Raw genomic sequence first — 11,997 nt, forward strand, 5'->3', positions numbered from 1 at the left:
TATGATAGAGATTATTCTACTGCAGCATATCTAAGTTATTGATGTCAATTCTTTTGTGTTGTTGATAGCTTTGTTTGTTATGACCTTTAGAATCACATCTTCACTACTATACCAGTTAACTTCATATCCAAATGAATCTTTAATAGAGTAGCTTAATGATTTGTGGTGACATATGACATGTTTATCTTTGACATGTTGAGCTTGGACTCATACATGCAATCACTCATGTAGCCATATTTTCATCCAATATCCTTAACTCTAGGTGTTCTTCATTCTTTTTGTTGGCATTATTTTCTCATCCCTTCAACCTATTATGGGCTTTGTCCCCAAAGGAAAATGATGGACTTCATGCAATGCTTTGGCTTGAATCTTGCATCGATGATGCAATGACATAGTTTAGAAAGCATGTATTCAAGGCCACAACTTGCAAACGATGTCAGGTCATTGTAGATGGAGTAGTGGGATTTGACAAAGTCCTATTATGTGCAAGTAAATGGTTGAGAGTTAGGAGAAGAATTCTACACTAAAGTTTGGGATGGAAAATGTGCGAGCAAATCAAGCCAATGAAGGAGGTAGTACAATCTTGAAAGGAAAGAAGAAAAAAAGCTATAGCAGCAGCAAGCTAGTAACATAAGGAAGAACAAAAGCTATACTAGCAATAAGGAGGTGGAACATAAAGTCTAGTCATGATGGGCTAGTAAAATGAGGAAGCACAAAAGCTATATAGTAGTAATAGGATAGTAACATAAGGAATGTGAATGTTGTTGATCATGAAAAGATTGGATCTAGAACATATGGGGCTATCCATTAAGTCCATTTGATAGGTTGTCCTAGCATATCACGACATAGATAGTATGTTCGTAGGTACTAAAGGGTGACATTAGGGCTCATGGAGGTACAAAGAGATATTTCCATGTAGATAGCACACCTTTCCTCATTTGAGTTATTGATTTGAGAAGAGCCCATATGGACCATCACGCCTTGTTTGAAATGACGAAAAGTATTTATAGGATCGCACCAAACATGGTGGGGGTTCTATTTAATACTTTGGTTTAGTCAGGGATGCCTAACTAAATGTGTGCTATTAATAAGTATCATGGGTGATGCCATTAAGAAATACTCATATTAATGGGTAGTCATTTGTAAAAACCATTACTTAGCATGATTGGCTAATCATTGATATTTGATGTATATCATTTTGCTAAGTATTTGACTAATGGTGAATCAGTTTATTGAGTACAGGAAATGACATGGACGGATGGGAGTAAACAAGCTCAAAGGAATAAAGACTAAATGCCATGGTTTAATGCTAGTGCTATTAAATGTATTAAATGGCCAAGAGTCATTACATTTTTTATAAGGGAAAGTGCTTAAAAGCCTTTCCACTTTTTGGCATGTAATTTTGGATGAGATCATTGTGGGGGTTAAAGGTCACTGTGCCATTACTCCGGTTATGTACAATACTCAAACACATATATAAATGAATGAAAAAGAAGATTAGGGGGTTTTGCACCTACCAAAACTTGTGTGGCTCTCTATTTCTCTCTCTCCCTCTTGCGTTCTTGCTTCCGTTGAGAGCACTCTCAACTGGTATCAGAGCCCAGGTGATCTAGCTGAGTGTGCGTGAATGCTTGAAGCTCAGCAGCTCTGTGGGAGGAAGGAGAAGCTCTGTGGGAAGCTTTGTGGGTGACTTCACTTGCATCCGAGTGTGTAGAGACCTTGGAGGAACCTTTGGAAAAGTCACTTTGGTTTTGCGAAGTGGTTTTGAAAGTGTTTTCAAAGAAAAAGTCGTTTTTTGAGCTTTTCCCTGTTCTCTTCAATGACAGAGACTCCGTATTGACTTGTAGAGGCAACTATTGCTTGCTTTTGGTGTCCACTTCACTTCAAGAGCTTGGAAACACCTTCATTCTCGAATTTGGGATCATTTCATTGGATTTTTGACTCACTATGTCAGTTTCTGTGTTTTGTCTGCTCGGGTGTTGGAACTCAAGTTTGGAGCAACCATTTGCAGATCTGTCAGTACCGGTGGACTCAAGAGGTCCTAAAACTTCTATGTTGCTCATCATTCGCACTCTGGTGGAGTTTACAAACAACTCTGTTTCCAAAAACGTTTTTCAGTCCGTGTGTTGGACCCAGTGATTGAGACCACGGTTTCCAAAACCGTCTGTCCCATTGCATTCCGGACGCCCAAAAACCCCTACCTGTCAGTTCTTACGTGATTCGGTGGAGGATTTTCAGAGTTATAGATCTCTGTGTATTCGATTGTGTATTCGATTTTGTCTCTCTGTTATGCATTTTTCATTCTAAGGTTTTGAAACCTTAGATTTATGCCACATGGCAGTGGATAAGTGTTGACTCCCATTTCTCACTCATCGGTTGGGATTTTGGAGTTCCGATAGAAGAGAGATATTTGCAGATTTTCTTGCTGAGTCCGATTATGCAATGGCACCCATGTTTTGAGGCATCTCAGGTTCTATTTTCAGTAGTGGTCATTACCGTGGGACTATGATTTCTTGAGCATACCTTATGCAGATCACTCATGTTGCAGTTTGAGTAGTGTGCGCTCATTCGTGGTGTGCATTGGGTTGCAGTGGATGATTTATAGGCCATTTGGATGCATTGCGGTCCTTATTGGATGTGTTGATAGGCCCAAATTGCCTTGTGGGATGCTATTTTTATGGACGCTTTGCACATGGATGTTATTTTATGCTGAGGGACAGCTTTGACACATTGCAGGTGATGCAATGATATTGCTATGCTCTCTTGGATGAGATATTATTAATGCATATGCCAGTGGATGGTGTTTATGCTTGAGTCATTTGGCACTTATTGGCATTTTGGATTGCCATTGCAGTTGGCATTTTCTTTTGGGCCAGATTTGCTCATATGGATGCACAGTATATGCACATGAGTCAGATGCTTTGAGACATGAGTTTTGGTGATATTTCACTCTATTGTGGCATACACATTTGGGTGCACCTAGTATTTGGTGTGATTCTCTCTTGTAGGCACTAGCATTTGGGATTTTTGCTTCATTTGCATCATGGCAAAGTTTTTTAGCATTAAAAAGTTTGATGGGACAAACTTTTCTTTGTGGAAAGAACAAATAAGGGATGTGCTTATTCAAAAGAAGCAGATTAAACCCTTGGCAGGGATTGAAGCTAAGCCTGCAAATATGTCTGAGGATGATTGGAATGAGTTGGATGCATTAGCAAAATCTACTATTAGACTTCATCTTGCAGAGTCAGTTTATTTCATAGTAGTAAATGAGCAGACTACGGAAGATTTGTGGAAGAAAGTGTGTGCCATTTATGAAAAGGAAACTGCCTCTAATAAAGTTTACCTCATGAAGAGGTTGTTTGAGTTGCAGATGAAGGAAGGGGTCTCCATTGCTTCTCACTTGAATGAATTCAATATTATTTTCAGCCAGCTTCAGGCTCAGAAGATGAATTTTGATGCGGAGACTAAGGCAATATTTCTCTTATGTTCATTGCCATCCTCATGGGATATCTTCCATACAGCTGCCAGTAACTCTGCACCTGGTGGAGTACTAAAATTTGATGATGTTGTGGGTAGCTTGTTGGCAGAGGAGATTAGACGAAAGTCTATGGACGACAACAAGCAGGATGCAACCTTAAATGTGCAAAGGGGCAGATCACAGTTCAGGGGGAAGTCCCAAGAAAGAGAGAAGTCTCGTAGCAAATCTAGGCACGGAACATTGAGTGTTACCACTGTGGCATGAAGGGCCATATGAAAAAGGATTGCTATAAGCTGAAAAGAGAGCAGAAGGATAAGAAAAAGAATGCAAATTGGGGTGCAAATCAAAAGGAAGAGAGTCCAAGGGAGGACAAAGGAAAAGTGAAGATCAAGGAGATCAATGCAGTCACACATGATAGTGACAATGACGTTCTCTTCATGTCTAGTTTATCTGCAGAGTTGCTTACCACTTCAGATGATGCATATTCCCAGGATTGGATTTTCTAGTGCTTCATTCCATGTTACTCCCCATAGGGAATGGTTCTCCACTTATGAAAGTGGAAAGACAGGTTGTGTGCATCTTGGAAATGACTATGCATGTGACATAGTGGGAGTAGGTGACATAAAGTTTTCTTTTGCAAATGGGTCTACATTTATTTTGAAACATGTGAGACATGCGCCTAAGTTGACCAAGCATCTTATTTCAGTGGGTCAGCTAGATGATGCTAGTTTTCACACCACTTTTGGCTTTTAGAGTTGGAAAATTCAGAAGGGCCCTATGCTTTTGGCCAGGGGTGCCAAGTGTGGGACTTTGTATCCCTTAGATGTATCAGGGGTATTTGATCATGTTGTTGCAATAACCGAGCAGCCAAGCACTTCTTTGTGGCATTGCAGGTTGGGGCACATGAGCCAGAATGGAATGAAACTCTTATGCCGTTTGGTTATGTATCGCATTTGAGTTTCTCTAATTTTGAATTTTGTGAGCACTGTCTCTATGGGAAGCACACTAAATTAGCCCATAAAAGAAGGGGAAAGAAGGAGTTTGAAAAGCTTGATTTGGTGCATTCAGGCGTATGTGGTCCCATGCCTACACGGTCATTAGGTGGGGTTGAATACTATGTGACATTCATTGATGATGCAACTAGGAAAGTGTGGGCTTATGCTATAGCTCAGAAGAGTGATGTGTTCCAGGTATTTCAGAAATGGCTGGCCTTGGTTGAGAATCAGTCAGGTAGAACGCTTAAATGCCTACGGACTGACAATGGTGGAGAGTATCTCTCTCATGACTTTGAGCATTTATGTGATACACGTGGGATTAAGAGGGAGCTCACATCCCCTCATACTCCAAAGCAAAATCCAGTTGCAGAAAAGATGAACCATACCATTCAAGAAAGGTTGCAATGCATGCTTTCCAATGCAAGTCTTTCTGGTGGTTTTTGGGCTGAGGCAATGAAGACTGCAGTGCATATGATCAATAGATCACCTAGTAAGAGTTTGGATGGTGGTATTCCTGAAGAGGCATGGAGTGGCAAGAAGCCCTCTTACTCTCATTTGCATATATTTGGGTGTGAGGCATATGCACATGTGCCAAAAGAGCTTCGAAAGAAGCTAGATCCTAAGTCTAGGAAATGCACCTTTCTAGGTTATGGTGAAAGTGGAGAGATGGGCTATCATCTCTAGGATCTAGAAGCAAAGAAGATCATATGCAGCCATGATGTAGTCTTCAATGAGAAGAAGATGCATAAGGCACCCATGAGGGATGTGGAAATGAGGAGAATCACTTTTTAGGATGTGAATCCACCTGCATATGTTGATAGACAGCAAGCTGTCCATGCACCAAATGTGCAAGAAATGGTACCACCACGTACTCCCACAGGTATGCAATCAAGGGTAGATGATGGATCATCTATTGGTGGAAATGATGAGCCAAATGTGGCTGATATGCAAGTGGGACAGCAAGCTGAAATGCCCTTGAGAAGATCATCTAGAGTGTCTAGACCACCTGATAGGTTTGTTCCAAGGGTGGACTATGTGATGCTTGCTAATTGTGGGGAGCCCTCTTGCTACAGAGAGGCTATGATGTGCGAGGATCAACGCAAGTGGGAGTATGCTATGCAATCAAATATGAGTTCACTTATGAAGAATAAGACGTGGGACTTGGTTTCTTTGCCACATGGAAAGAAAGCATTGCCATGTAAATGGGTCTACGAAATGAAGGTCACAGGTGATGATGTGCCTAGGTACAAGGCCCATTTAGTCGCTAAAGGGTTCAAGCAAGAGAAGGGTGTGGACTTTGATGAGATATTCTCTCTGGTTGTGAATATGACCACACTTAGATGCATGCTTGGACTAGTTGCGTCAGAGGATATGGAGCCTATGTAGATGGATGTCAAGACAGCTTTCTTGTATGGGGATTTGCATGAGGAAATTTACATGGTGTAGCCGGAAGGCTTTGAAGAAAAGGGCAAAGGGCATTTAGTTTGCAAGCTAAAGAAGAGTCTCTATGGTCTTAAGCAAGCGCCTAGAGAATGGTATCAGAAGTTCGGTCCCAGGGTTTTAGAAGGAGTGAAATTGATCATTGTCTCTACACTAAAAGGGCTAAGGATAATAGCCTGATAATCTTGGCACTATATGTGGATGATATGCTATTGGCTAGCAAGCATACTTATGAGCTAGATGCATTAAAGTCAAAGTTGCATGAGGCCTTTGATATGAAGGATTTGGGACTTGCAGGTCATATTCTTGGTATGCACATCACGCGTGATCGGAGTAGGAAACTCCTTTGGCTTTCACAAAACGAGTATGTTACAAAAGTATTGTAGCGTTTCAATATGGAGGAGGGGAAGGCAATGAGTACTCCATTGCCTCCATATGTGAAACTGAGTCATATAGATAGTCCCAAATTAGATGAGGAAAGGGCCATGATGGCCAAGGTTCCTTATGCATCAGCAGTTGGGAGTCTTATGTATGCTATGATAGCTACTAGACCAGACATTGCATTTGCAGTGGAAGTTGTTAGCCGGTATATGGCTAATCCAGGAAAGAGGCATTGGGAGGTAGTTAAGTGCATCATGAGGTACATGAAGGGTACCAAGGAGATGTGCATCTGCTTTGGTAGAGGAGACATGCGTGTACTTGGGTACACAGATTTAGACTATGTAGGGCATGTAAATAGTAGGAGATCCACTTCTGGTTATGTGTTCATCTTTGCAAGTGGTGCAGTGTCGTGGATGTCTCACGCACAGAAGTGCGTTTCTTTGTCTACCACAGAGGCTGAGTATGTTGCAGCCATAGAGGGTTGCAAGGAGGCTATATGGCTTGATCGGCTAGTGGGAGATTTGGGGATTCATACAGGTGTACCGACATTGCATAGTGATTCCATGAGTGCTATTCAGCTAGCAAGGAATCCGGTCTTTCATGCAAAGACCAAACACATTGAGGTCAGGTACCATTTCATCAGGGAGGTACTTGAGGACAAGCGCATAGAGCTTGTCAAGGTTCATACAGATGATAACCATGCAGATATGCTTACGAAGAGTCTACCTAGTCAGCGGTTTGAGTATTGTCATGTATTGGATAGTATGCTCATTGGTTGTTCTCCCTTAAAGGCACAATATCCTTTAAGTGGGCATTGGATAGTATGCTCATTGGTTGTTCTCCCTTAAAGGCACAATATCCTTTTAGTGGGAGGTTGTGGGGGTTAAAGTCACTGTGTCTTTATAGCTCGTGCACTTATTTCAGTATTATAAATACTCTTGGTGTGGGAACACGAGCCACACACCTTGAGGGAGGAGATTGTACCCAGTGATTGCCTCTTGTCTTTTCCTGAATTTCTGTGCATATTCAATTTTTGATGCTATTGTATGCGTTAGAATTGTAATTCATGTTTCAAATATAGCACTCAAGGGCAAGGAGAGTAAAAACATTTTCCAACTATAGCCAAACATATCAACCCCAAGCATCAACCTTGGGTTACTACCTTAATAAATTTTCTTTATTTCTTAAAAAGAAGCCACTCGAAGAAAAAATCGGGCTATGTAATGGACACCAACGAGTAGAGCTCGCAATTTCACACATTTCACCTTTTAACAGAAGAGTGATCCGAGCTAAATCATGAAAAGTTATGGCCCGAGAAGAGTTTAGAGTTTTTGACCCTAACCCTATACCCATTCCTATAAAAACCCACTCCACCCCCTCATTCTTCTTCTTCCATATCTAGCCTCCTTCTCTTCCCCATTCTGAGTCCAACACAAGACCCTCCTCCCTCTCCATCGACCACCACCGTACTCCCATCCTCATCGATGACTTATTTTGAGCCCTTCTCGCAACGATAACCTAGCCATCCACCCACCGTCCATTCACCCTCAACAATCCTATTACATTAAGAAAGACATGGGAGAGTGTTGTAGGTAATAATCTCCTCCTCCCTTTGAATTTCTATCAAAGTTTTCTGTCCGTCAAGTTTCCACCACCACCACCCCCCCACCCCCCCTCCACCACCCCCCACCCCCCCCAACCCCCTTCCCCCCTCCACCACCCCCCTCCTTCACCACCCCCCCCCTCCATCCCCATCCCCCAGACATGCTTTTGGATGTGGAGTGCAAGGAAGCATGGACACTTGGAGAAAATTGCTTGGAATACAAAAGTAGAACTCAACACAATGCCACAAAGAGTGTGGGCTTTATTCCATTATGGGGTATTTATACAAGTTGAAGAGCTTCTCTCTCTACATGTAGGAATTGTAAGACATTCTCTCTCTACATGTAGAACTTACATCTAGAAGTTGCATGTAGGAGTTGCAAGCTGCATATAGGAGTTTCATGTTGCATGTAGGAGTTGCATATAGAACTCGCATGTAGAACATGTATGTAGGAATCGCATGTAGGACTTGCATGTAGAACATGCATGTAGAGGATTCCTAAGAGAGATTATTCCTAGCCTTATTCCTAGCCTTATGCAAGTACAAGTGGAGCTTTGCCACTACTCTACACACACATTATGTGCTACCTAAGTCCATGTTGGCACAGAGACAACATTACCCCAAATCCATTTTATTACTCATCCTCAAGTTATGGCAGCTTATTATGATCAGGAGTTGGGATGCCATGCGTGTAACCTAGTGGCTGTGGAAGGAGCAAAAGGTTTAATACTTTTCTATGTGAATCAGTTTGGCCCAACACATATCGAGTGCCAATCAAGTACTATAGTTGTGGAGAGAATCACCAGATCACAGAGTGCCCTCATTGTGGTAGCCCCGTTACTTTCCAACCACTCTTTAGAGATTGTGGCATTGGCCATGCCTGTATGGATTGTCCCATGAAAAATAAGGTCCCACAATAAAATGAGGCTAAGCCTGACATCCTAATCGGCATTATTTGGGGTGGACCATCAAAGTCTAGGACCGACAAGCATATTATCACAACCTGTGAATGTAATTACCCACCAGCAAAAAGAGGCCACCAAGGGACTTAATATTCCAATTGAATCAAGTCGATCTCTTCAAAGAGAAAGCACAAGTGCCTCTACCTCCGCCAAGCAATGAGCAGCCAAGCTCATTCACATCAGCTCCCGAGCCTCAAATAAAAGAAGCTCCATATCTTGATGCAGAAGTGGAGAAGGCTCGATTTTAGGCACTTCAACAATGGGTGAAAAAGGAACAAGCTCAATTTGAAGTTGAGAAGCATTCACAAGATCCAATTGACCCCACTGAGTATTGACACTGTACTTGAACCTCTGATCTAGTAACAAAATCCACAACATAATGTACCACCATGCCAACTTGAAGGTGTCGCACTCTCTAGCATTCCAAGTTGCCCTGTGTCAATTCTAAATTGCCCTGTTTCAATTCTAAGTTGCCCTGTGTCAATTCCCATTGGAATCCTCTTAAGGAATTGTCCCAATCTCTGGGAGAGTTCAAAGGATGGATTGAACTAGCAAATCCCCCTCCACCTATGGAAGACATAGAAGATATCCATGTGCAGATGGGTGAGAGAGATGACATACACAACATCACTGTGCCTTTGATCTATAAAGCATATGATGAAGTCCAAGCCATAGTGGATGGTGGAACAAGAGTGAATGTCCTATCCAAGGAGCTCTATGATGAATGGGGTCTCCCACCAATGCAAAATGCTAATTAAAACATACACCTTGCAGATGATTCATGTGCAAAGCCCTTGGGAATAGTGAATTGCGTGTCAACAAAAGTCACAGGAAGTTGTACTTACCAAGCTAGCTCCCCCAAAATCTAAGCCACCTCCTCTTGAATGGTCCCCTGATGGACTTGAAGGAGTATGCATAACAAATGAACCCTTACTTGGGAATAATTTGCCAGTGGAAAAGTTACCCCACAGTTCCCAACGTGAGAAGTTTTGAAAGTTTAAGCCACATGTGCAGATGAAGCTTGATAATGAAACTTCAGAAAAAGAAAGTCCACAAGAGCCTCAAAAATTGGTTAATGATATTGTGCCACCCATAGCATAGGTCAGGCTAGTTCAACACCATCAGAAGTGGATCTTTGAGAAGTGCCAGAGTACTTCAAGAACTACACCAGTGGGAGTGTCCCCATAGCAATGCCAATCCCAGTAAGAGAATTTGATGTGCAAGAAATTGATAACATTGGCAAGGCTCCAATCTATGAGGGATCAGCCAAAACATGCACAATAGACCTCTCCCTTGAAGGGGAGGAAGAAAAATTGGTATTCATTAGGAAACAACTTACACAGAAAGATGAAATAAAGCTCAAAGCACTCCTATTGGAATATCGAGACTAGCTCGCATGGTCATACAAGGAAATGAAGGGAATTCCACCAGAAGTGGTAGTATATACGGCATCTATTAGGGAATGTGCCCACCCTAAGGTATGTGAACCTTATCGAACAAATCCAAAATATGGCACCATGGTCTATGACGAATTGGAAAAACTCTTAGATGTCAGATTCATCTATGAGATAGAGCACACTAATTGGGTTTCACCCATCGTTACTTTACCAAATGGGGGCTGAAGCTAAAGTAGTCAGAAAGGCAGATGCCAAAAGCACAACAAGATTCTTATATGAGAATGTGATCACCCATTCGGATGCCCCATTGAAATTGTGTCGGATAGAGGCATGCATTTTGTTAATGAGGTTATCCAAGAACTATTGCCTGGCTTTATGGTAATCCATACAAAAAGCACACCCTACTACCCCCAAGGGAATGGACAAGCTGAATCCACCAACAAAATATTATGCATTACCCTCACCAAGGTAGTAGAACCACAGGATTCTGATTAGGCATAGAAACTAAATGCAACCTTCGAATTTGTAATACCAAGCCTATGCATGGACGTGCAAGAATGCATGGGAGATCATGCATCCGTGAAAGAAAGATTCTATCAATTGGAGAAGCATACAGAGACCAGATTAGTCACCTACCATGCCACGACAATAGAAAAATGCAGAAGAAAGGCATGGTTCGATAGAAACCTTAAAGCCAAAGACATCAAGGAAGGTGACCTAGTCTTGCTATACAATGCCAAAGTTCACAAGGGAAAACTCAAGTACCTAGGTCAAGGACCCTATCGAGTAAGAAAAATGAATCCCATTGGAGCTACATTGCTAGAAACATTGGATGGAGTCCAATTCAACACAACGATAAGTGGGAGCGGACTGAAGCACTACTACATCAACACGCAACCCCTCCCCACCAAATACAAAGATTTGGGAACCCCAAGTCTTCCTTAGTTAGTATTAGATTGTATCACGAGCACTCACTTGCATATGTATGTCTTTGCACATATAGGTAGCATCAACCGATTTCAACCTAGGGCTCAAAAGTGATGCATGAGTCCTAGCTGCCCTATGAAATCCTAACAAATACAAAAAAGCATATAGTTAGTCCCTACCTAGTAGGCTACATGCACTCACACGCTTTTGCTTAAACACATAGTCAGTTGTGTGAATAATTGTGCCACACACTTTCATTCCATACTCTCAAAGCATGTGTAAAAATAAGATCTCTCACAATACACACACATGTCATACTTGCATGCCAACTAATCTAATGCTCAATGGTACACCATATGAACATGGATGCAGGTTTAGAAATAATGCTACCACGAGATCCCCTCCAGAGTTTGGAGCCATCTACCTCCGCTCAACCACAGCAACCACAGGAATTTGTGGTTCAAAGTGATAGCTCTGGTGAGGATTCTGTGCATGACATGGAAACAAAAGAAGTACAAATGCCACCCTAGTCACCACTGGCTTACACAACCATTGACGAGGCCCAGTCCTTAGAGCTTATGTGGCCACCTACATCGACGTGTGCTCTTTCCAATGAACACAAGATTTCTTAGAGAAAAGGGGTTTGGGAAGTTTGTATGAGAGCCTAAAATCCTTGGAGGATAGTCCTACAATGACCACGTACATCAAGGACTTTCTCCATTCTTACCACTCCAGCGATGCACAAGTTGGCAAGTACGGCACCATCACTATACATCAGAGCCAAATCAACATTATCCTTGATAGTATAGTAATT

This window comes from Dipteris shenzhenensis, chromosome 11 (assembly GCF_047967505.1).
Source record: "Dipteris shenzhenensis isolate YYH24624 ecotype China chromosome 11, Dip_SZ_1.0, whole genome shotgun sequence".
Classification (NCBI taxonomy): Eukaryota; Viridiplantae; Streptophyta; class Polypodiopsida; order Gleicheniales; family Dipteridaceae; genus Dipteris; species Dipteris shenzhenensis.